We start from the raw sequence: 25,418 nt of genomic DNA, 5'->3' as shown, positions 1-25,418 counted from the left end.
ATCCTGTCCTGATTCCACATTGGCTCGTTAGAAATGTGACTGCTTTAATTTAGGGTAGCAGTTTGTCTTAGGTTGCCTTTTTATTATTATCACCTAAAGGTAAAAGAAAGAAAGAGGAGGCAATGGGGTCCTGGCATTTTCTCATTCATTTTCTTACTGCTATCTCTTCCTCCCTATGTTTCCCACCCTGTCATCCATCGCTGGATGCCCCTCCACCCTCTAATCTAACCTCCAGAGACCATGCTTGGAAGATAAGCCACTTAGCTTGGCACCCTCTGGCATCATGAAATCTCTTTTTCACCTAGATATTTTCCATCCGGAATAATCTCCCCACTACCCACACTTTCTACTTCTTGATCTGAGAACTGTAATCAAATGCACATTACCATTGCCCTTGGATGGAGTGTGTCAATTGAATGCATGATGAGTGTATATTGTTCCACTCATTATCTTTGTATTTTCCCAGATGCAGGGATGGGGAACTTGCAGCCTCGAGGGCACATGTGGCCCTCTAGGTCCTCAAGTGATCTTTTGACTAAATCCAAACTTTACAGAACAATACCCCTTAATAAAAGGATTTGTTCTATAAAACTTGGATTCAATCAAAAAGGCCACACCCAAGGACCTAGAAGCTTACATGTAGTCACCAGGCCTCAGGTTCCCCGCTCTTATCCCAGACAAACCATAGCTCTCATTTCTTAATCATCCCTCCCCTACATGTACAGTTTCCCCATTGGAATGTAAGCTCTTTAAAGCAGGGATTATCTTGCTTGTGTACTTGTATACCCAATGCTGAGCATGGTACTTGGTCCATAATGATTGCTAAATAGTGGTTTTTTATTCATTCCTTTCTGCTGAAGTCAGGCAGAGAAAGCTTGTCCAATTGTATAATTGAGCCTAACTCTGACACAAGGGAAACTCAGAGGCACAAACTTAAGTGGGGAGGCTACGGAGTTAGGTGGGGAAGGACTCAGAAAACCTTTCTTTTGTCTACCTCAATGTGGGACCTTAGGAAAGTCACCTTTCTTCTCTGGGTCTGTTTCCTCAGCTGAAAAATGAGTTACTGGCTTAATGGCTCTCTTGAGTTTCTTTGAGCTCTCAAATTCTATGATTCCCTTACATTAGAATTTTTTTTTTTTGCTTTTTGGAGGGCAATTGGGGTTAAGTGACTTGCCCAAGGTCACACGGCTAGTTTTTGTGTGTGTGTGTGTGTGTGTGTGTTAAGTGTTTGAGGCCGGATTTGAACTCAGGTCCTCCTGACTCCAGGGCCAGTGCTCTATTCACTGCACCACCTAGCTGCCCCTGGAATTTTTTTTTTAAAAGAGGTTAGTCCTTAAGCCCACAGCCTAAGATCTCATTTGTCCTGGATTGTCAGACCTTGCTCCTTTTTTCTCTTTCTTTTTATTTCTGTGACTTGATTTCCTCCTGCTGCCCTTCCTGTTTTTTTTAATATGATAATATACCTAACACTAAAACACATACAGCATAATATATAGAAATTTGATTTAAAAATACATTTTAAGGGGCAGCTAGGTGGTACAGTGAATAGAGCACTGACCCTGGAATCAGGAAGACCTGAATTCAAATCCAGACTCAGGCACTTGACATACCTAGCTGTGTGACTTTGGACAAGTCACTTAATTCCAATTGCCTTACTGTTCCCCCTCAAAAAAAAAATACATTTTAAGGGATGACACATTGTAGAAAGATGGTTTTAATAGATTTTTTTCCTAATACCTGAAAAGTTGTTCATTGAAAGAGGGGAAGAATATAGGATGGTATAAAAACTATAGGTGTTGGCATCTATTACTAGTGAAAGATGACAGAGACAGCTTAATGTAAGGGAAAACCCACACTGGCCTGGAAATCAGACCTGGTTGCCAGTCCCGTGACTCAAGCACATTTAGCCCCTTCATGCTTCAGTTTCAGAATCTGCAAAGTGAAGGTTTTAGGCAGCTAAGTTCCCAGCTCTTGTGCTGATTCTGACAGAAACATAGACAAAGCATCTTAGAAATACCGCTTTCAAAAATTCCATAAAGATTTTTGCTTTGGGGAATTCAGTTTACATGCAACTTTCAGGAATATAGTACCACTCTCTTGTAATTTGAGTTCCAACTGTAATCTGATTCACTAAAAAATAAAATCTCTGATCAAATATTTCCAGTTCCATTCACAACCTAGGGGAGTCAGATTAGTGACATTTAATAAAGATCTAATGCATGTCATATCCTGAAATAATTGTTCTTTCCAGTTGCCTATCCCTGGGAGCCTTATCTGCCCATCCTGCAAGCAAAACAGGTCTTAGTAATAATGGCTGCTGTAAGGCTGGTAGGATAGTTGCTTTCCGGAAGTTGAATACTAAGAAAGAAACAACAATTAGTATTTTTAGATTAATAAAATAACCTCATTCTCTCTTCCCTCCCCTCCTCCTCCAACCTTCCCTAAGAATGCCTAATGATGTTCAGTAATAAAAGATAGTGAAGAGCATACCCTTTTCTATTTATCAATGTCCCTGGAATGGGTCCCTCTACTTTACTAGAATGAGATCAGGAAGGCTCAGACAGTCTCATGGTTTTGGAAGAGGCCTTTGGTCAAGTCCAAAGTTTTCAAATGTGAAAACCTATGGTAATTGGTCTTCCCCAAATCCTCAAGATTTCTGGGGAATAGAGGGACCAGAAATTGCAAGCTGAATACTTTTGGCTGTCGTTATGCTAACTGTGGCTGAGAGGGTTTGGTGGGGTATATGACTGAACCATTGAATTGACTATACACCCCTTGAGAGTCTTGTTGAAAAGAAAATTAATAAAACATTAAAAAATACATAGAGGAAAATAAAGGGGGGTTGAGGAGATGTAAACAGGGCAATTTTGTTACTACTTTGATCAATTCAATATACAACTTTAAAAATACAAGCTTAAATGCAAGAAATGACAAAAGGAATGGTTTCAGAAAAACCTGGAAAGAGTTATATGAATGGATGCAGAGTAAATCAAGAGAATAATGTATATAATAATGATAACATTGTAAGACAAGCAACTTTAAAAGACTTGAGAACTCCAGTCAATGCAATGACCAGTGATGATTTCAGAGGGCTGAAAATGAGGACTGATGCCTGTTACCCCCTCTGGACAGAGAAGTGATAGATTCTAGGTACAGAATGACATATACTTTTTGGAAATGGCAATGTGGAAATTTGTTTTCCTTGGCTATGCAGATTTGTCAAGGGTTTTTGTTTTATTTATTTTTCCTTTTCAGTAGAAGGGGAAGTGGGAGGGGGAGAAAAAATTATTTAAGAATGAATTCAAAATTTTAAAAACTGAATGTAGCAAAAGGGCATAGTTTCATATAATGTGGTAATAGGTATCTATTTCTAATTTGTTCTTTATATGTTGAAATGTTTGTGTATATGGATGCCTATTTCCTCATCTATAAAATGGAGACAACAATAGCCCCTATGTTAGAGGGTTGTTGTGAGGATCAAATAAGATAGTGTATGTAAAGTGCTTTATAAAATTTAAAGCACTATAGAAATGCTAGCTATCAGAGAGAAGAAGAGGAGGAGGAAAAGGAGGAGAAGGAAGGGGAGGAGGAGGAGTGTCTTTGTGAAGAGGAAATACAACAGAGTCTGAGTGGCATCTCTAGCTGGGTCTGGTATAACTAAATGCCACTGCCTGAGAATTCAGATAGCCATGAAAAAACTGGTAATAGCAATGTCCCTTAGAAAGCTGATGGGTGGGAGGCGGCTAGGTGACACAGTGAATAGAGCACCGACCCTGGAGTCAGGAGGACCTGAGTTCAAATTCGGTCTCAGACACTTAACACAAAAACTAGTCATGTGGCCTTGGGCAAGTCACTTAACCCCAATTGCCCTACCCTTCCCCCTCCAAAAAAAAAAAAACAAAAAAAGGAAGCTGATGGGTACCCTTGGCTCAGGGCTTGGCTTGGGGGTCATGCTGGACAAATAGGTGGGGATATTCACTGAGTCGTTTAGGACCTGTAGCAGAGAGTACTGCCCACACAGACTAAAGGTACATTCAGCTCCTTTAGTCAAGGAAAAGAGAGATAAATGTGTGTCCACGTTTACTTTCGTGTGTGTTTTTTGCTCCAAATGAAAAACATACTTGTCTCAAAATTAAAGCAATTTGTTAAGTTGTTCAAAAATTTGCATAACTCTGAAGTTCAGCAGCATTCCAATTTTTTTTGGTGGGGTGTTGGCAGGGCAGCATGCCTAGGTGGAGGGGAGAGATGGCAATGGACACCTCATCTCAGCTACCATGCCAAGATATGGGTTACCACAGGAATGTGGCATGGGCAGGGACTCTGGGACACTGACTTTGGGGGAAAGAACTGGAAGTCCTGAAGTTCCCTGCATAAAGTGAGCTCTTGTTCAATTGCCTTCAGACGTGTACCTTGGGCCCTGGACCTCCCAGTGTACACTCCAAGGTGAGCAGAGGGTCTATGTGTCCTCACCACCCCCAGAGTGGGACGTGCCTCCTTCCTCGGCCTTTCCTCCTAAGAGGAGACACTCTGTGCAAGGCTTCCAGAGAGATGGCAAAGCCAGACGTATCTGGCTTTAATCAGGGACAGAGCCAAGGTCTAGAAGACATTTGCTGGACTGTGTTCAAGCCCCTGCTTTCTTGGACAGGAGAAGATGGGTTTATCTGACTGTGGGTTGTGGGAATTAACTGCTCACCAAAGTCAGTGAATGTACTGGTATCACTGTGTCTTATATGAAGCAGGCAGAGCTGAGAGGTTTGTTAGGTCAGTGGCAGGAATCTTCTTTTCCTGTACCCTAACCCCACCTCCCAAAATGCTGGCTTGAACTCTCTAGAGAAGCCATGTGGCATAGTTGAAAATAACCCTGAACTTGGTGTCAGAATATTTTAGGTTCAAATCCCAGCTATGTGACTACAGCAAAGTTATAACCTCTCTGAACCTCAGTTTTCACATCTTTAAAATGGGGATAATATTAACTGTACTACCTACCACACAAGTGTTAGAAGTAAGTGCTGTATAGGCATAAAGCACTATATAAATATTAATTATTATAATACACAGCCAATAAAGCATCCCTTATTTTAGGCTTCTTAGAATGGAAAAAGGGTTGGTATCCTTAGTGTATTCTTAGTTAGATAGTTTAAACTTTTATACTATCATTTCTTTTTTCTCCACCTTTTTTCAAGATTTATATTCTGAATTTTATTTCTACCGAAGAGCAGATGATATTATGGGCTTAAAAAGAGGAGTAGGGACTAGACCCCTATGACTTTATTGCTATAGGGAGATTCTTCTACTAGTGTGGGTCAGCATTTTCCCCTACAATTTACTACCTTAGAGAGCTCCTAGGCTGTGTTAGAAGCAGGGTTTGAACCCCTGGTCTTACTTATTTCAAATCCAAATAGGCATTCACTGTGTTATATTGCCTCTAGCCTTACAAAGGGTTTCCCCAAATGTAGCAGAACTTAGATACTTCCCAACTCACCTATCTCACCCCAATCTTAAGTCTATGTAATATGTAACAACCGTTGTTGCTGTTTAGTTGTTTCAATTGTATCTGACTTTGTGACCACATTTGGGGTTTCCTTGGAGAAGATATTGAAGTAGTTTGCCACTTTCTCCTTTTATCAGCCATAGCAGGCATTTAATTCATTCAAAAAAGTTGAATCCCTCATTTAAGGAAAACACTTAATGAAAAGGAATAAAAAACACATTGGGAAACACTTTTATAATGCTAATATCAAGAATATATAACAAATTTAAGGAAGACAGGACTAACATCATATAGATAGGTATGTGTGATATGTATAGTAGAAAGATTCCTTCCCTGCCTTTGAAGTCAGAAGTTCTGGGTCCCCTATCATCTCCCAAATGAAATACAAAAACTTCTGTTTTATATTCAAAGCCCTTCATAACCCAGCCCCCTCCTACCTTTCTAGTCTTCTTACTCCTTACTCCCCATCACGTACTCTTTGATCAGTGACAGTGGCCTTCTAGCTGTTCCAATCCTTCTCTTGGCTATGGTCATTTTCTCTGGCCATCCCCTATGTCTGGGATGCTCTCCTTCAACTCTATCAACTTCTCTGGCTTCCTTTAACTTTCAACTAAAATCTCATCTTTTACAGGAAGCCTTTCCCCGACCTCTCTCTTAATTCTAATGCCTTCCCACTGTTAATTATTTCCTATGTATCCTACCTATAGCTTGTTTGTATGTATTTGTATTCATGTTGTATCCCCCATTACCACTGTAAGCTCCTTGAGGGCAGGGAATGTCTTTTGTTTCTTTTTGTATCCCCAGTGCCTTGCATATAGTAGGTGCTTAGTAAATATTTTTGATTGATTCATTGTTTCTATGAGGGGAGGAGAATCCTTTATTATTCATTTATATATCTTCTGTGGTATTTAGCACAGTACCTTGCACATACAATGAATACATCTGTGTTATAGGCTAAATATGTTAAGTGAGGCTTTAAGTACATGGAGTTATATTTTGGAGAACACTTTTTGACTGAAGGGATGTGCATATTTATATAATAATGAGCAGCATTGTGATAGTATTAATATTTGTTGGAATATTAAAGGTTTGTGTTACAAAGGCAATGCACAATTCCACTGGGTCCCATTGAAGGAAATTGCCTATGCGTCTTATGATCACAAGCCCAGACAAGCTGTATAGCAGTTTGGTAACTTGCTTATTTATATGACTGCCCTGGGATTTTGGAAGAAAGGACCAACTACCTCCTTAATAAGCTAAGCATCCTTGGCAAAGCCTGGCAGAGTTGCATTGCTGACAAAATATATGATAGAATCCTAAGAGTCAAGGAGTGGATAGATGATCCCAAAGAACTTTCCACTGGAGGACAGAAGCTCTTTTGAGAAATTAGTGAAGCTAGTCAGTCTCCTATGCATTTGGCAGAGTTGTCTTCTGTTTAAATTTAATAGCTCATCATCCCTTCTATATCATAACTGTAACAAACTAGTTTGTCATTTGAGAGTGAAAAAGTAGAGATAAAGGGGTGAGCAATGAAATTTGTATTGGGGCAGCTAGAGCTGGAATCACAATTAGTAGTGAACTTGAGGAATAAGACCTAATCTAACCTGTATCCCTAGCTTTGAGCAACAAGTTGGCCAGTCCCTAGTTGTCTGTTCTTTCATTATCTGCTGTGTGTGTGTATGTGTGTAAGAATAGTTTTTGAATTTCCTTTATTTCTTGTAGAAACACAAAGTCAACTAACTCTGTATAATTATAAATAATCCAAAAGCCTTCTAACCAGTAAAGCAAATCCAATGTATTTCTTAGATGTAGATGGCACCAATCCCTATATGTCCATCTCAGGAAAGACAGCCCAGAGAAGGAAAGCAACAGTAAAATAGAAAAAGCATTGCATTAGGATTCAGGACAACTGAGTTTTAGCCTCATCTACTTTGTCTCTTTGGGTATCCATTTCCTTCTTTGCAAAATAAGAGAGTAGGACTAGGTGATCTTTAAAGGCCCTTATAGACCAAACATCCTAATATGCCTGGAGAATTTTGGAGCTGGAAGAGACCTTTGTCTATCACCTAGGATGTCTTATCTCTTCTATCATTACTCCCTTGAGTTCAGCTGACAGATAGAATCTGATTGAGGCTGAATCTAGAACAGAACTTTATCAGCATGCCTTTCTTCTTGTCTGAACTATTCTGTGTCTAAACTCTGAAGCCTTGTAAGCACATGACTCCACAGAGACACCCAGAAGCACTTCACATTTCACAAGATGAAAACAAGATAATAAAGCAATATTAGATTAGGTCTATTTGCCCAGAGGGAAGGGGGCCATATATATAATGACACCTAGGGCAACTGTTGTATATCCATGTGGATAGCTCCTGGCCCCAAAGGAATTCTTCCAACACCTATGTTTAACCTTATCTGAACAACTAATGAATGGTTCATTCAAAGATGCCTGGGGCCTCTGCTTGCTTAATTGCCCTTCATTCAAATGTCTTCTCTCTGTTGATTATTTCCAATTTATCCTGTTAATGCCTGTTGTGTACATAGATGCTTGTATATTGTCCCCCCTCCCCATTAGAACGTGAGTTCTTTGAGAGCAGAGACGATCTTTTGCTTTTCCTTCTCTCCTCACTCCACCTTAGCATGGTGCCCAGTACTAAGTAGGCACTCAAGTAGGCATTGGTTGATTGACCAATGATTGTTGTACTTGCAAAGGGCTCCTGTTCCTTTTGTCAATGTGGAGGAGGCATGGTTCTCTCCCTATCCCTATCCCCATCCCCATCCCCATCCCCATCCCCAAGTGGATATAATTACAAAAGACCCAGAATATAATCATGATCCCTTTATGTGAGGGGTGAACACTTCTTTGCTTGAGTTGGGAATAAAACTTGAGTCAAGAATGGGATGTAGCTTAGAAGGGAAGCTAATGGACCAGTAAGAGACACTGTATCCATAGGGGAGCAGAGATACACACTTTGAGCAGACATGGGTTCAGAGTAGTCACCTGAAGAAACCTGAAGTTCAAGGATTGTCACCTTTTGTAACAGGATTTATAGAGAGGAACAGATCCATTCAACTTAGCTGAGCAACCTGCCCAGGAGAAATATTGCACCCAATGGAAGTTGTGTGAGGATTCTATAGAGAAAGGACTTTTTTCAAGATTCCTGCAGTACCAGTGAGTTGAATTGCCTTTGTTACACTACTATTATATTCTAACTCTTCTAAGGTCATTGTGTATATTTATAGGAGACTTCACCCCAGGTTTAGAGAGGAAATGTTTTGTGCCTACTATTGTTACAATGCCATCTTAATACATACCTTTGCTAAGAATTAGTTATGTCTAGTTGCTAATTCTTAATGGGAAGCTTAATAGTGGAAGGATATTCATGAGCTATAGTGTTAGGATTATGGACCCGCAGGATGTTTACCCCCTAGAACCTGAGATGGCAACCACCCTTCTGGGAACCCAACATTCGAATGTGAATGCAAGTTGGGAAGATTAAGCTAGAGGGGGCATTACATCTATCTCAGTTTAAAACCACATAACCCTAAAAATCTGTTGAGGAACCATACTAGTATCTGAACAGAGCTAACCTAAGAGCAATTATATATGTAACTTTATTTTCTTGGGCCAGAAGAAGATGAAGACCCAGTTGATGGTAGTAAAGTGGATTAAAATGTATATATCCTTGCAGAGATGTAACTAGCATGGGATGCCTGGATCTTTGACAAACAGTGCTGATATTTTGTGGGATGCATTCTTCTTCTGATTGTCTAGCTAAATTGCACTATGTTCTACTTCCTAACCCAACCTGAGGGGGCTACCAACATGCTGCTTCTCTCCCATTTATTCCTTCTCAGGTGCTTTAGCAAGTATTTGGATTTCAGTGATTTTGAGAAGTCTATGGGATATACATTAATATACTCCACCCCACCTCCATTTTACAGATAGGTAAAATAAGACATAGAGTTTACTTTTCCAGAACATTACAGAGAGATGATGCAGGCCTGGGGGCTGGAAACCAAGAGACCCAATGCTGCTTTTATGATACCATGTGACCTTTCTTCTGATACCACTTCTCAACAATATCTAGTGCATCACAGATCAATTCTTACAATTGTTTTGTCCAGTGGAAGCTCAAACCAAAGGTAATGACATTGCCAATGCTTACCAAAGATCACTGCGTCAAAAGCCAATATAGTCAACCCAGAGTTTATCTGTAGATTTTTCATGGACTTTGGAGCCCTCTATCCTTAAGATAGTTGGCTGGGACTTACAGTTAGGAAGGGGTTATATGTTAGGTAAAGAATGAAGCTGTCTCTGTTCCAAAGCTAAAGTTATGATACCCAAATTACTCCTCTATCTTTGCAGATAGCTATAATTTGATTTTAGGTCTGCCTTTTGTAAAAAGTCAGTGAGGGGAATGTTACCATTTAGATAAACCAGGAACCTGATGAATGGGCATGTCATTTCAGCACTTTTTAAGCAAGAGTCAAGGACCCATATTTCTTTTTGGTGAAAATCCACACTTACTCTGTTTCCTTCTCCTACAATACCCTCTTGCTTATCCATCATCTAAAACCTTGCATAGCTCCTTCCTCTCCTCCGCAAAGCCTTCTTTGACCACTGCAATGGCATGGTAATTTTTCTCTTTTCCAATGCCTTTATCATTTAATATATGTTACTTAAAATGAGATTTTGATATATATTATTTGGTTCATTGTTGTGCTACCTTTCCTCAACAAGATTGTAAGCTCCTAGGGGGAGGGACTATATCTTCTACTTTTCTTGTATTTAATTCAACAAACATTTATTTTAAGTATCCATTTATATCAAGTGCTAGGTGATGAGGGAAATACATGAATAAATAAGTCCCCTGTCCTCATGAATTTGCAATCTAGTAAAGAAGTAAAATGCAAAAAACCCCCCAAACCCCACAATAAGACTATAAGAGTAGAGATTAGGTTCCCACAGTGCCTAGTACAGGGATAGACATATCAGGCTCTCAGACTGTTGACTCCTTTGTGTAAGTGGAGAAAAGCCACCACCAAATACTGTTCATCTTCTATGCTACCAGTCTGTCTGCTAAAGATTATAGATGACATCTGGAATTCTTGAGGAAGATAGTAGTGAGATTGGGGTGAGAGTAGAAGGGGGTACAGTGATGGGGAGCTTTGTGTTATTGGCATGACAGAAATGGCATGCTTATTAAATTGAATACAAGAGAATTGTAAGGTATGATTCCTGCCCCCAGGAATTCTATCTTTCTCTTTTCTTGTCTGAGACTAGATATGGAGAACAGCCATCATGAACAAGTGCCAAAAACTGTGAATTAAATTCTCTCTTGAATCTAAATATGAAATTGTCTCTCAATCTCTCATGATCATGGAATACAGGGAGCAAGATAGCTAAGATAATCAAAATTCCATCTTATACAAAGAGAAAAGAACTAGGACCATGGGGTTTTTCCATTTTATATAATGGGGATGGTAATGAGACAGCTATCACTCCTTAGCTTTTTGCTAAGGAATCATTCATAGAGTGATCACAGAATCACAGAGCTTAGAATTGAAATAGACCTAAAGGAATTGTGTGGGCCACTCCCTCACCTTCTGATTAGAACATTAGTGGAGGCAGAGCCAAAATGGCAGAGTAGAAACAAGACTTCCCTGTAGCTCTGGCTTCCCACCTCCTCCAATACATGTAAAAAATTACTCTAAACAAATTTTAGAGCTATGGAACCCACAAAGTGACAGAGAGAAACAAATCTCCCACTGAAGTCAGGCTGGCAGGAAGGGTCTATTGCACTGAGCTGGGAGCTGAGACCAGCCCTGAGTGAGCCATGTAATGTTGCTCCCAGGACAGCCCCAACCAACCAGCAGTGGCCAGAGCAGACTTCAGAAAAGTGAAGCATCAGCAGCTGTGGCAGTTTCCAGACTTTTCAAGCCATAAATGCCAAAGACAAAATAAAAGGTCAGTGTGGAACTCTGTTGGAACAGGGGTAGATCGAAGAATACAGTCCTGTCTCTGCCCCTGGGGTAAGAAGTAGGGGAGACATGGCAGCTGTGCTGCATGGCTGCCTCAGGAGCTCCTGGCCTGCAGATTGTAGGGGGACCAAGGAAGAATTCAGAAGGTAATCACTCTTGCTTTAAATTGCTTGGATCTGGATTGTGGTCTTGGGTGGAGGTCCTGGGGTGTGTGCCCAGGTGCCAGAGCCTGTGGGGGATACAGAGAAGGCACCCTCCTAATTGCTCCAGCAGCTGCAAAACTCCCAGTGATTTGGGATAAAGCTCTCTATTCTGAAAGCAGAGTTCTACCATGGCAAAGAGTTCAAAAGTCAAGTAATTGACTTGCAACATGAGCAAGCATAGGAAATGCAATCCTACTGTAGATTCCTTTTTTGGGGACAAAAAAGGATCAAAGCATAGAACTGGAGGAAGACAATGAAGTCAGAACTCCTGCATCAAAAGCTCCCAAGAAAAATATGAACAAGTTGGGTGGAGTCAAGATGGCAGAGTAGAAACAGGACTTCCACTGGGCTACAGCTCCCACCACCTCCAATTCACGTAAAAGGTGACTCAGAACAAACTTTGGAGCTACAGAACCCACAAAATGATAGAGAGAAGCTAACCTCCCCTGAGGATAGCAGGGCAGGCTGGCAGGGAGCAGCCAGCACAACACTCTGGGAGCCAACCCCAGCCCCGTGCAAGCCAGAGGTTTTAGCCCCAGGGTGGGCCTGACCAGCCACCAGCTGGAGGGACTTCAGATCATCAGCAGCTGTGGCAGTTTCCAGAATTATCAACCCATAGAAGCTAAGGACAAAGTGAGAGGTCAGTGCAGTGTGGACTTTGGGATCTAGTAGTTGGGAGGGCGGTTGACCTTTATCCCCTGGAGGGAGAAGCCGCTGAGGTGCCACAGCCATACAGCCACAGCCACATGGCAGTTTCTGCTCCTGGCTTGCAAACTGTAGGGGGACAAAGCAACCAGTCTGAGGGTAATCACTCTTGCTTTAACCTTCTTGGATCTGGTTTGTGGTCTAGAGTGGAGGTCCTGGGGTGTGTGACCAGCTTGCCAGACCATGTGGAGGTTTCAGAGAGGACATCCAACTAATACCTTTAGCAGCTGAGAAAACCCCAGTGTTTGGTATGCAGCTCTCCTGTCTGGTAGCAGAGTCCTACTGTGGCAAAAAGCCCAAAGTCAAGTAATTGAGTGGCAACCTGAGTAAATGAGGGAAGCAAAGCAAACAGAGGAATCCAACATTAGATTCCTATTTTGGGGACAAAAAGGATCAATGCATGGAATAGGAGGAAGACAGTGAAGTCAGAACTCCTGCACCAAAAGCTTCCAAGAAAAATACAAGCTGGTTACAGGCCATAGCAGAGCTTAAAAAGGATTTTGAAAATTGAATAAGAGAAGTGAAGGAAAAATTGGGAAGAGAAATGAGAATGATGCAAGACAATCAAGAAAAGCAAATCAACAGCCTGACTGAAGAAAATAACACCTTAAAAAATAAACTAACTCAAATTGCAAAAGAGGCCCAAAAAAGGCAATGAGGAGAAGAATGCCTTAAAAAGCTGAATTTTCCAGATGGAAAAGGCATTTCAAAAATTCACTGAAGAGAATAATTCCTTCAGAATTAGATTGGAGCAAATGGAAGCTAATGACTTTATGAGAAATGAAGATACTATAAAACAGAGCCAAACAAATGAAAGAATAGAAGGCAATGTGAAATATCTCACTGGAAAAGCCACTGACCTAGAAAATAGGTCCAGGAGAGATAATTTTAAAATTACTGGACTACTTGAAAGTCATGATAAAAAAAAGAGCCTAAGCTTTCAAGAAATTATCAAGCAAAATTGCCCTGATATTGTAGAACCAGAGGGCAAAATAGAGGTTGAAAGAATCCACTGATCACCTCTTGAAAAAGATCCCAAAAAGAAAACTCCTAGGAAGATTATAGCCAAATTCTAGAGTTCCCAGGTTAAGGAGAAAATACTGCAGGCAGTCAGGAAGAAACAATTTGAGTATTGTGGAAACACAATCAGGATAACACAGGACCTAGCATCTTCTACGCTAAGGGATTGAAGGGCTTGGAATATGATATTCTGAAGGTCAAAGGAGCCTAGGACTAAAACCAAGAAAACCACCTACCCAGAAAAACTGAGTATAATGCTTCAGGGGCAAATATGACCATTCAAGGAAATAGAGGATTTTCAAGCATTCTTGAAAAAACCAGAGCTGAACAGAAAATTTGACATTGAGATACAAAAAGTGAGAGAAGCATGAGAAGGTAAACAGGGAAAAGAAATCATAAGGAACTTATTAAAGTTGAACTATTTACATTCCTAGATGGAAAAATGATAATTGTAACTCTTAAGACTTTTCTCAGTATGAGGACAGTTGTATGGAATATATACATATATATGCATACATACATATATATGTATGTATAGGAAGGTATAGGTGTGTATAAATATATATGTGAGGGTATGCATATATATATGTACATGTATATGTAGACAGAGCACAGAACAAGTTGAATATGAAGGGATGATATCTAAAAAATAAAATTAAGAGGTGAGAGAGGAATATATTGGGAGAAGAAGAAAGGGATAGATAGATTAAAGTAAATTATCTCATATAAAAGAGGCAAGAGAAAACTGTTACAATGGAGGGGAAGAGCAGGAAGGTGAAAGGGAATGGGACAACCTTACTCTCATTGAAATTGGCTTAAGGAGGGAATAACATACACACTCAATTGGGTATCTTACCCTACAGGAAAATAGGAGGGAAGGGGATAAGAGGGGGGATGATAGAAGAGAGGGCAGATTGGGGGAGAGGGGAGTTAGAAGCAAACACTTTTGAAAAGGACTGTGTTAGGGGTGGCTAGGTGGTGCAGTGAATAGAGCACTGGCCCTGGAGTCAGGAGGACCCGAGTTCAAATTCTACCTCAGCACTTAACACAAAACTAGTCGTGTGACCTTGGGCAAGTCACTTAACCCCAATTGCCCTACCTTCCCACCTCCATAAATGAGAGGCAGGATAGGATGGAGGGAAATATTGTTAGCCTTTCACAATATACCTACTATGAAAATGTTTTGCATAACTATACATGAACAACCTATATTGAATTGCTTATCTTCCCAGTGGGGGTGGGGTGAGGAGGTAAGAAGAGAAAGATTCTGGAATTCAAAGTTTTAAAATCAAATGTTTAAAAAATATTATTATTATTTTATATGCAATTGGGTAAACAAATGTATATTTAAAAAATTGTTTTGTTTTGTTTTATGTGCAACTGGGAAATAAGATATACAGGCACCAGGGCATAGAAATCCATCTTGCCTTACTAGAAAGTTGGGGGTGGGGGTGGGGGAGGATATGAGAGAACAGATTGGGGAAAGGGGGTATTCAGTAGGCTAGCTCTTTTGGGGTAGGGAGTAGGGGAAAGGTGGGGAGAGAAAACTTTGTAACTCAAGATCTTGTGGAAATGAATGTTGAAAAGTAAAAATAAATAAATAAATTGGAAAAAAGAACATTACTAAGATGACAAAGAGCTTTGCAGAGGAATATAAAAATGCCCCAGTGAGGTGAGAGAAGCTAATTCTGAAAGTTAGGTCCTCAGATTAGAGCAGGAACCAAACAGAAATAAATTTAGACCTGTTATTTCTTGCTAAGTATTGTTATTTTTTTTACTCTAGCAAAGGGGAGCAAGATTCCACATTCACATTCAGAGAGCAGAGAGGAGGAAAATAATGACTAATAAGGGGGGCTAATGACTGTTTACAAGGAGAACTCTTATACAGAGGAGATGGGGTAGGGAATAGGCAAAGACTTGAGAGGCTGATGTTTTGTTTTGATATCCTGGAAATGGTAGTGAGACTAAAAGCTGGATCCCCTAACAAGCCCAGCCTTGGCTGTTTGTCATCTTTGTGATCCTGGGCAAATCACTTCCCCTCTCCCAGCCTCAGCTTTTCTATCTCTAAAGCAAAGGGTTTAGATTAGATGACCTTGAAGGTCTCTTGCATGTTTAAATCTATGTTCCATTACCTATTAAGATTGTTTTTTTAGGTCTCAGTCTATGCTCATGATTGTTAAGGTCCCTTTCAGTTCATAGTTGCCTAATAATTTTTAAATTTTTTATTCCCATGTTGTTTCTTATCACCCCTCAGGTGATATTCTTTACTCTAACACTTCAAAGTGGCTAAAGCAAGTTTAATGATTTGAAAGTATACTTAAGTCCCCTAGGGTGGAAGAAAGACCTATGAAGAAAAATCTACATTGTGTATACCTGTGTAAGTATCCTTTTGATGGGCCAGGATTTCACCTTATACACCTTCTGGGTTAAATGGCAGAATAATTTCTTGAAAACAGCATTAGATTTGGGGGTATCATTTTGGCACTTTCTGCCCATCTCCTTACCATGGTGTCCACACTAGCCAACATTTTCATCTCTCTCCCATCACAACCTTCACTTTTACTCTTTGGTCTCCTCTCCCTCTCCTCCTACCACCATAGGAGAGTTTTTACCTTATTTTGCCCAGAACCAGACCTCCATCCTACTTTCCAGGTATCTCCTCTCCATGCTGCCTTCTCATTTTCTGACTCTTATGTCTTCCCCCTTTAGAATGTACACTCCTTGGAGATAAAGACTGTCTTGCTTGTATTAGCACAATGCCTATGGCACAGTCAGAAGAGAAGGAAGAGAGCAAGAATTTCTTAATCACTTTCTATGTGCCAGGCCCATGCTAAATACTTTACAATTATTTTCTCATTTGTTCTTAAATGGAGGTGGGTGCTATTACTCTTATTTTATAGCTAAGAAAACTGTAGGTAGAGGTTAAGTGACTTGCCCAGGATCGCACAACTAGTAAGTATTTGAGGCTGAATTTGAACTCAGGTCTTCCTGACTCCAAGCTCAGCACTCTACCAACTGGCTGCCTCAAAGGAAAGAAAGGGAAGCATAAAAAAAGATAAATAAAAATAAACATAAAAACTTATCTATTTGAGTTTTGTCCCTTCTAGAGTAATCACTTTGATAGGCTGCAACTTGTTCCAATAATGCTCCAAACATTTTTGGGGAACAATTCTTTCTAGAGTTGCCTTCAAAGTATTTGGCACATTCTTCGAATGCTCTCAATGATGAAAAAGCTTTGTTTTTAGAAACTATGCTTTGAGTATAACCAAAATTCAATCAGATCTACCTACAATGAGTAAGGTGGGTTATCAAGATAGATAACATGCTTTTGGACCCATGTAAGCACAATATTAATAGCAGCACTTTTATAATAGTAAAAAAAAACTGGAAAAAAAGTTGATTTTCATTCGCTGAGGAATAATTAAACAAATAGTGGTCCATAAAGATAATGGAATCTTCTTTCTCTCTAAGAAATAATGACGATGAAGAAGCAAACAAAAATGCAAAGATTTGTATGAACTGATGCAGAGTGGTCAGCAGAACGAGGAAAACAGTATATACAATGACTGTCACTATATAAATGGAAACATCAACAACAGAGAAATTGAGTGCTGTATAATTATAATGACTAAGCTTTCTCACAGAGAAGAGATGAGAAAATATACCTTCCTCCATTCTTTGCTGTAGTGGTGGATTACGGGCAATGAACTTTTCATGTAATATCTGACTTGATTGATGTTGTGCAAGAAAAATGATTCTCTATTTTTTTCAACTTTCTTTTTTTTATGTTTCTTTTACAACATGACTATTATGGATATATTTTGCATTACTATACATGTATAACCTATATCAAATTGCTTGCCTTCTTAATGAGGGGGGATGGAGAGGGAGGGAATTTGGAACTCAAAGTTTTAAACACAAATGTTGACAATTGTTTTTACATATAAATAAATAAAATACATAAAATAAAATAAAATTTAAAAAACAAAAGAAAAATGATGCTCTTCATTTTAGCTAATTCTGTCAGACATATTTTGTTAACTCACAGTGTTTTATGTGGAGAGAGGTGAAGACCAGCAGACTTTCTCCTGATAATCAGAAAAGTTATCTGAAATAATCATTTTCCAGTCCACATTTTATAATAATCACAAAACTAAAGGTAGAGAAATTCTTTAATAAAAATCTGCAGTTTTCAGCTATAGTACCTTTGAATAATTTAATATAATTATTTGGATTTCGGAGCTGGGCAAGTCCACAGCATATTTTACAAGGTAAGAATGAGAAGACATCCAGTGAGAAGAGAAGCCACTACTTTCGGAGACAAAACATTCCATTTTTTGATATCTCCAATTGCAAGAAATCTTTTCCTTACCCAAAGTTTAAATTTGCCCCTTGGTAATTTCTACCCATTTCTCTTAGAGCTACCCTTTGGGGCCAAACATATCAAGTCAGTTCACTCCTACACTATTTAGCCTTCCATATACTTGCAGATTGCTGTCATATCACCCATAAGTCTTTTCATGAAATAAGGTCCTTTAATAAACTCTCATATGGTGTCAACTCCAATCCTTTCACTATCCTGGTGGCCCTCACTAGATATTATGCAACTTATTGGTGTCCTTCCAAAATGAGACCTCCAGAACCAAACATGATGCCCCAAACATGTTCTGACCAGGGCTTAGCATAGCAGAACCTTCATAGCTTTCATGCCAGATGCTATGCCCCTTCACTTACAATCTGAATTACCACCTTAGGGCCCTGAGTTTCTGACTAGTGTGACTTCTCTGTTCCTAGTTCAATTCTCATCCACCATACTGTGGTCTCCTGGCCTCACCCTCTTTCTACCTTTAGGTCTTGGAACAATAATGAAATAAACTCTACCATTACAGAAAATGCCAATCAATTGCTCCATAGTCCCACTCACCACGCCTATGACTTGCCTGACTAAAGCTCCCCTCTCTGGTTACCAGTTCCCTACATGTGGTATCTTCCTTTTCTAGAATATAAGCTCAATGAGGGCAAGGACTATCTTACTTTTTGAATTTTTGTCCTCAGTGCTTAACACAGTACCTGGCCCATAGCAAGTGCTTAATAAATGTTATTCATTCATTCACTCATTCATTCATTCATTCAATACAGCCTAAGGTTGCATTAGCTTTCTTGATTCTAGTTCTCTTCTTTGGAATCAAGTAGAATAAGTAATACCTGTTGGGAGAATCAAGGAAGCTGTGGTTCAGTGCTTAGAGTACTGGGCCTGGAGTCAGGAAGACCTAAATTCAAATCCAGCCTCAGATTCTTCCTACCTGTGTGACTCTGGGCAAGTCATTCAATCTCTGATTGCCTGAAAAAAGGATTCACTGGAGAAAGAAATGGCTAAATCACTCCAGGATCCTTGCCAAGAAAACCCCATGGATGGCTATGTCCATTGGGTCACAAAGAGTCAGATACTACCAAATAACTGAACAACAATAACATTGGGAGAATATCTTCCTTTCTCCAAGCTAGATATCCTTAATTTTCACATTCTTATAGTTTCAAGTCATTTTACAGTTTGTTGTATGTGATTAGCTTGTCAAGACCTCTTCTAAAAGTTTTACGGTCTGATACTGTCATCTTCCTTTTTCTAGATACTACATTTCCATTAATGCAGCCTGATGTTGTATTGGCTTTCTGGGAAGGCACTTTTGACTTGTACTAACTAAAACCTTTAGCTTTTCCACATGAATCACTGTCTGGCCAGGCCTCTTCTATTATAGAATGAGCAGTTGCTTTTTTTGAACCTCATTTAAAGACCTTACATTTCAGGTGGCACAGTGAGTAAGAGCGCCGGCCCCAGCGTTGGGAGACCCGGGATCAGTTCCAGCCTCAGATACTTGGCACCCACACAAAATAACTGGCCTGTAACCTTGAGCAAGTTACTTAACCCCAATTGCTTAAAAAATAAAATAAAGACATTATATTTACCCCTTACAATTCAATATCATCTTGTTAGTTTGTGCTCCATCATCATAGCCTGTAGAGATACTTTTGGATCATGTTATGCAAGTATTAACTATATCTACTGCTTTGATGCTTATATAATCTTTAGGTTCCTTCAAGGCTCAATTCAGGTAACCACCTCTAAAGAGATGGGTTTGATGATTCCTGTGTTATCTCTTCTCCCCTGACATAACTCCCCATTCCCATAAAGCAGGCTGGTATAGTGGTTAGTTCTATCTCTCAGCTCAAATTATGTTTTGTGTATTTATCTGATTAAATATATCTTCCCTCTACTCACACTAACTCAGTTGGATGAATGAATGAATGAGTGAGTGAGTGAATGAAGGAAGGAACAATTTTTCATTTTGTCTTTGCATCTCTACTTCCTAGCACAGTGCCTTCTTGTACATAGAAGGCACTTAATTGTGCTTGTTGGTCGAATGCATGATCTATACTTTTGATCGGCATGCCATCTGTAACTCCTAGAAAGAACTCTAAAAATACCAAAGTGACAGAAGAATTATTGAAATAAGCTTTTAAGCAGAATGATTTTGAAAGGTTATCTCCTTAAAGGACATACAAGAAGTTATACATCCTAATTAATTTTCATATATAGGTTCTGGTGTGTCTAGTCAGTCAGTTGGTGCAATGGATAGAGTATTGAACTTGGAGCCAGTAAGACATGAGTTGGAATTCTGCCTTGGACACTTAATTGTGTGACCCTGAATGAATCATTTGGCCTCCGTTTGCCTCAGTTTCCTCATCTGTAAAGTGGGGATAATAATAGCATCTACTTCCCAAGGTTAAATTAAATAATATATGCAAAGTGCTTTGCAAACAAGCTGTCTCATTACCACAGAGTCACCTTCATAGCCACATCAAAAGCTGTCCTCACCAGAAAAGTAATTTTATATGAAGAGTTCATAAGGATAGAAACAAAGATCATGAGGTAATACATGTGGACCTGGAAGAGACTTAGAGGGTCCAACTCCTTAGTTTATAGTTGAAAAGCCTGAACGAGTAGGGGTTAGGTGCCTTATCCAAGGTCACAGGGCTAGTAAGTGACAGAACAATGATTCTCCCTGAGTGCCATCTCCAGAATAAAGGGTCTCTCCAATAAACCATACTGCCTGTCAACTATGTCAGTATGAACATCAGAGAATGACAGTACTAATTATAAGGATGTCAGTGATAATTCACACTTATATAGCACTTTCAAGCTTATGGAGGGCTTTCCTCCCACCAACCCCCCAAAGTAGATGGTGCCAAAATTATTATTCTCATTTTATAGATGAGGAAACCGAGGCCCACAGAAGTTAAGGAAGATATTCAACATTCCACTGCTAGTGTCAGAGTCTCTCCTAGAGTCCAGATGCTATATCCTAAGATCTCCCTGAGTCCTAGAGGAATTCTTGATGATTCTTGAATTATCTTCATATTCTTGATGATAGGTCTAGCTCTCAGTCTTTGAGAACTAATAAAAACAGGAAAGAATAAAAATGAGAATTATAATTTCTGATTTGAGGATGTTCCTTGCTCTCTGGATCATCTCCTATATCATTGCTTTGTGCTTTCTCTCTCCCTCTCCCTTCCCCTCCTTCCTCCAACCCTCCCTCTCTCCCAATGATTTGTTGTTGTTATTGAATTGTTTTCAGTTATGTCTGACTCTTGGTGAGCCCATGTGGGGTGTTCTTGGCAATGATCCTGGAATGGTTTACCATTTTCTTTTCCAGTTCATTTTACAGGTGAGGAAACTGAGACAAACAAGTTTAAGCCACTTCCCCAGGGTCTCATAGCTAGTAAGTGCCTGAAACCAGATTTGAACTAAGGAAGATGAGTCTTCCTGTCTTCTGACCATCACTTTATCTACTTCATCATCTAACTGTGCTCTCTGCTGATAAAGCTCTCTGTTCCCACAAGTCCATATAGAATAATGCATAAAGAGATGGACCAAGAGCCAGGATGACCTAGGTTCAAGTCTGGCCTCCAATACATATTGATTGTTTGATCTTGGGCAAACCATCTAACTTCTCAATGGTCCAAACAATTCTTTCTTCAAGAATGTAAGCTTCAGAGAAGTTTTGATCTGCATTGGTGGAGAGTATTTTCTCACTTAGGAGTTCCCTCTAGCAATGCAATCACAGGTCTAATCCCTATCTACCAGACCCCAGGACTAGATTTCCCCTAGAGCTTGGCAAGGAGGAAAATATGAAGAACTTGGTATCTTGGAATTCATTTTTCCTGAATTAACGGGAGGACCTGAATCCCTGGTACTTTCTCTTCTTACTGGAAGCTTCACCATACTGCTAAGAAAGAGAGATGATAGGAAGGACTGGGATGGGTTATTAGTAGTCATAGAGACTCAAAGGTAAGACTGTGTACCTCTCTTCCCCTCCTCCATGGGGATAGTTTCTTACTGCCTATGGCTTGCTTCAAGTACTTTCTCATCTTAACGCCTGGGGTGGGGTCTGGAACATGCCCAGACTATTCCCCTAGAGTCCAGATGCTATTTCCTAAGATCTTCCTGAGTCCTAGAGGAATTTCACAGGCTTTGGATAAACCCAGCACTTCAGAGGGATCTGACCTACAGGGATCAACTCAAATGTTCCCATTGGATTATATCTAAAGGCTCAAACCTAACTCCTTAATTGCTGAACTTCGCCGTCCCTTGTTAAGACTAACAGTGGCTGATAACTAACTCCTAATTTCTCTCTAGCTTTTTGTTCACAGAAAACTAATCGTTTTGCAATTCTGAAAGAACTGGACTAGTTGATTTCTAATGGAATTTTCAGTGTGTTTTCTATACTCTGACCTTGGGAAGAAGAACAGTGATCTGTTTTATAGATGGTCAGAGTCCTTCAAAGGATCAAGAACACTGAATTTGAGCACCTATTGTCAAATTCTGGCTCATCTGTTAACTCCCTGTGTGACCTTGGACTTATCCTTTAACTTCAGTTTTCTCATTTGGCCTGGATGGTCTAAAGTTCCTTCTAGCTCTAAAACTCTGACCCTATAACCATAGGATCAAAGAAATCTCAGAACTGAAAGACACCTCAGAAATTATTTGATACAATTTAACTATGTGATCATGTATCCTACCATGAATTCTCTCTACAACACCTCTGAAAAATGGTCATCCAGGCTTCAGGTGAAGATGTTCTCACTGCCTCTGGAGGAACCTATTCTAAATTGAAGCTTTTCCAACTTCCATTTAATTAGCTTTTAAAAACAGGTTATTCAGGTGGCATAGTTGTATAGTAAGAACCATTGGCACAAATATTTCCTTAAACCTTGGGCACACTCTGCTGTAAGTACATAGAGAGTCCAGGGGACAGTGGGCTCTGGATTAGAACACATGTGGAAAAGAAGAGTAACTCAGGGCAACTGAGAGTCCTTTTCTGAAGTTTCCCATAGGGATAATGTCACTTTCTGCTGGTTCTTTTGACGGTCCTGAAGCTGCCTTTTCTCAGTATGTCTAGCTTATCTTCACTCCCAATGCAGACACTACTGTCAGCTGTTCTGGGACACTGCTAGAATGCCAATGGAAAAGTCTAAAATCTTCCAGACCTTTCAGAGGTCATTAGGGCTTCCTCTGGTCAAGAGGAAGGGAGCAGGATACAAAGACTCTTCTTCTGTCTCTCACCATCTCCAAAGCACCTTTCAGGGGCTTGCCTGGAATAGCTCTTTTTCTAGCGTAGAGAGTCATAAGAACACTCAGGTTCAGAACTATCTTGCTGTTTCATATGACTGAGTCTGTTCAACTAGTCCCAATACATTTTATCCAATGACTTTACTCCTTCCAAACTTGACTAATTCAATCTTTCCCACTTAACGTCTTTGATTATTTAATTAAACAGAGATATCAGATGTCATTCACACTTAGTTCATACCTTTGATTCATTGATTATCATGACTTTCATATTATTGAGGTAAAGCTATGGAATATAACTTTCACACCGAGACAACTAAGGTCATCTATCACAACCTCTCTTATTACCCTTGCCTCACATTTCAAAACCCCTCTTTTCTTCACACCACCTTTACTTAATTATTTAAGGGAGTGGGGTAGGGGAAAGTAGCCCTTCCCTTGGCAAGATGAACTCTACTTTCCCTGTGATTCTACCTCCTTCACTTTCCCCCAGGACCTTACCCTACTTCTTCCTTGTTCTCTTTCATCTTCAATACAATTCAACGGGTATTTCTTTATTAAGTACTCTTTATATGCATGGTATGGTTCTAGGACAAAAACAGAACAACTTCTGCTTTGGAGGAGCTTACTTTCTACCCATTGTACAAAAACAACCTCCAGTCTTTCCCTACTTGGTGGAGGAAAGGTGAAACACTTTCAAAAGTTGTAAAGAGGTCAAGGACTAAAAAAAGGTCATCAGATTCAGGAAATAAGACATTATTGGTAACCTTTGAGAGTGAGGATTAGTGAGGTGCCAGTCAGAAGCCAGTGTGCAAGTGGTTGAGCAGGAAATGGGTAGTGATGAAGTGGAAGCAGCCAAACCTCGATTATTCTCCTCTGCTATCATTCTCCTATCCAGGTCTTGCTCCTTAATCCCATGGGACCCTCAGCAATTTGGGGCAGTATGGTATAGTAGAAAGAGTCTTGGATCTGGATTTAAGGGATACCTAGGTTCAAATCTCACCTCCAATGCTTAGTAGCTATGTGACCATAAGCAAGTAAGGTGTGCTCTATGGAATTCAGTCTACTCACCTATAAAATGGGGACAATAATAGTACCCATTGTGCCTCCCTCACAGGGCTGTTGTGGCAACAAAAGAAGGTGAAAAGTATATATGGTTCTTGCAAACTTTAGCATATTATATACATTTCAGCTATTTTTCTCATGAAGATGATTGTAATAACCTCCTAACTGATCTTCCTGCTTCTAGTGTCCACATTACTATGCAAGTAATCTTCCTTATGCGCTACTCTGAAAATGCTACCCTTCTGGTCAAATATCTTTAGTGGTCCCTAATATATTACCTTCTGAATAGAGGATGCACCCCAAATTTTATTATTGTATTTCTTTGTATCCCCAGTACTTGGCACAGCTTCTGCTGGCAAAGAGGAAGTGCTCTTTATCAAAAGATACTCTTGTCCAAAATCCTCCACAATGTGATTCTAGGCTACTTTTCCATCCCCATATCATGTTAGTTATTTCCTCAAATACTATGTTTGGGCCAAATTGGTTTCCTCTGTCTCTCTTTCTCATCCTGCTCTGGCCCAACTCTGTCCAGCCTTTTTCATGAGGCCTTCCCTGGACCACACCAAATGAAAATAATCTCTACTTCAAATATCTCACAACACTCTCTTTGCACCTTACTTTTTGAAAATCTCATTCTCACTTCAACAACAGTCATTTGTATGCAGACCCTCACCCTTGCAAACTCCTGGAGATAGCAACTATGTTGTTACCCCATTAGAATGTAATCTTGAGAATAAGCATTGTTTTATTCTTTATATTTGTATCCCAGGTAACGAATTCAATGCTGGCACAAGGTAGGTATTTAATAATTGCTTGGTGATTGATTGAGATCTAATGTTGTATCCTTGAAATCCTTAGCAAAGGCTTTTCTTTGCATTAATAAATTTTGAATGAATGAATGAGTGACATAAAGGGAGGCTAGTAAACTAGAAAGAATGACTGGAAGTCTAAATAGTGAAGTTGGGAGGAAATAAATGATGAATGTAAACAGAAACTTACAAAAAACAACACCACACTGCATTAAAGTTCTCCTGGACTTCTTGCATAGAAATGTCACTGAACTAATCTTGCCTTTCCATGAGTCAAGGAAAGATCTTGTCTCCTCATTGTTTTGATGCTTTCAAGTAGCGTGGTATAGAAGAAAGAACTTTAGCATCAAAAGACTTAGTTCTGAGTTTATTCTTCAAATCCTGGTTCTCAGTTTATATGTAATAACTAAGGTCCCTCCCAATTCCAAAACCTTATGATCCTTTGAGGCAGTACAGACAGATCCTGTCTAAACATGAGAGTAAGGCTTAGAGAATCTATATAATAACCTTGC

The sequence above is a fragment of the Petaurus breviceps genome, unplaced genomic scaffold (assembly GCF_028583685.1).
Source record: "Petaurus breviceps papuanus isolate PSGF00001 unplaced genomic scaffold, PetGlider_PUasm1.0 37, whole genome shotgun sequence".
Classification (NCBI taxonomy): Eukaryota; Metazoa; Chordata; class Mammalia; order Diprotodontia; family Petauridae; genus Petaurus; species Petaurus breviceps.
The sequence above is the reverse complement of the archived record's forward strand: the minus strand, read 5'-3'. Positions refer to the sequence as shown.